We start from the raw sequence: 1,867 nt of genomic DNA on the forward strand, positions 1-1,867 counted from the left end.
TGAAGGACAACAACTTGGCTGTTTCCCTTCCTTAATTCCTCAACACTGTTCCCCTTCCCCAATTCCCCAAGAAAATAAAAATTAAAAAATATATTTAAAAAAATATATATATATATATATAATAATAATAATTCAGGGGATGGATGGATGGCTCAGTTGGTTAGAGCGTGTGCTCTTAACAACAAGGTTGCTGGTTCAACTCCCACATGGGATGGTGGGCTGTGCTCCCCGCAACCAAATTGAAAATGGCGACTGGTCTTGGTGCTGAGCTGTGCCCTCCACAACTAAGATTGAAGGACAGCTTGACTTGGAGCTGGTTGGTCTTGGGAAAAACAAATTGTTCCCCAATAAAGTTTAAAACAATGTTTATAAAAAATAATAATTCATGTCTGAGAGCTGAGTGAAGGACCATGACTCTCCAAAGGATATAGGCAATTCTAAAACTTTCATTTTCAAGAAAGTAAATGCCTAAAGAAAACCTGAGGAAATTTCTGAATTCCAAGGGACTAGGGAAATCCCTACAATTTCTATAGATTTATTTATTTGTTCAACAAAGATTTATTGACTACCTACTGAATGTTGGACTCTGTACAAGGCACTGAGGATATGGACGGGAATACAACATTAATAGTTTCTATCTATTTTCCCTGTTTTTTTTTGCTGCTTATTTCTCTTGTATGAATCTGCATTCTAGTTAAGTTAGAGTATTCATTTTTCCCAAATATCCCTCACTCTTTTCTGCCACTGCAATATTGCTCACTAATGAATGCAACTAATATTTATTGGACATATTTTATGTAAAAGGATAATGGTGCTCATCCCTTTGCCAAGATTCCCCTGGGAATAAATATTCTTTTCCCTCCTTCTAGGCCCAGCTCAGTGAAGTTTATTAATCTTCCATAAAGCCTTCCTGCATGATTCTAGCTAGAAACGATGTCTCTTCTTTCTGAGAGTCTATAGCACTTTGGTTGTACTGCTCTTAATTTATTTATTTTTATATTGCCCTGCAGTCATATTAAAGTTATCCTTGTATATGCCATATTCCCGCCAACTAGAATGTGAGCTTCTTGCAGACAAGGACTTCAATTTACCATCTGTGGATTCTTCACAGCCCTGATGCCTAACATCCTGATGAGCAGAGTATGCACACAGAGTACATGCTCACTATCACTGTTCATGGAGCACAAGAAATAAAAAGTGATTTTTTTTAAACAACTGATAGTCAATTTATTAAAAAGGTTGCCTTAAGCATCTGCAATGGTGACTTCAACCCCAACTCCTGGCTCAACACTGATGGAAGTAATCTATTTAACAGCCTCAGAAGGACTGTGCAAGTCAATCAGGAGCTTGTGGATCCTTGTCTGAAAACGATCCCATCTTAGAATCGTCCCCACAGGGAGTTGTTCTTGTAGTGAATCTGAGAGTCTTGGTAGGGATTCAAACTGGTCTTTATACTTTGAGATTTTTTTTTCCCTTTGCGCCTGTGATCAAGTCAGCACATACCTTCTCCAAGGATTTTACATTGCGGCTTGTTGGAGTAATTCTAATTCAGCGAATCGCCACCTCTGGTTCCAGGGGTGTCTTTCCGGTATCTTTAAAAGCCATGGCTGTGGCGTGGCTTCCTGACTGACTGACTTGTTCCTCAGGCAGGAGAAACAGCCGTGAGTTGGAAGCGGGAGTGGGGGGAATGGAGCTCTGCTGCAGCTGTGACTGCGTCTTCCTCAAAGAGCAAAAGTGATTTTGATGGAATGTTTTTTCCCAAAAAATTTACGATTTAGTCTAAGTTTGGTTCCATTTCTTTAAAAACCTGTTTGGGTATAATTGAAGTCAGGTGTTATAAAGTTCTGGCAAGGATGTGAATTAATTA

General features: G+C 39.1%; 1 pseudogene; it reads right to left on the reverse strand.

The window, feature by feature from the left end:
- Positions 1–1,244: 1,244 nt before the first annotated feature.
- Positions 1,245–1,605, reverse strand: LOC109385683 (40S ribosomal protein S20 pseudogene; annotated as a pseudogene).
- Positions 1,606–1,867: the final 262 nt, after the last annotated feature.

Source organism: Hipposideros armiger, unplaced genomic scaffold (assembly GCF_001890085.2).
Source record: "Hipposideros armiger isolate ML-2016 unplaced genomic scaffold, ASM189008v1 scaffold_121, whole genome shotgun sequence".
NCBI lineage: Eukaryota > Metazoa > Chordata > Mammalia > Chiroptera > Hipposideridae > Hipposideros > Hipposideros armiger.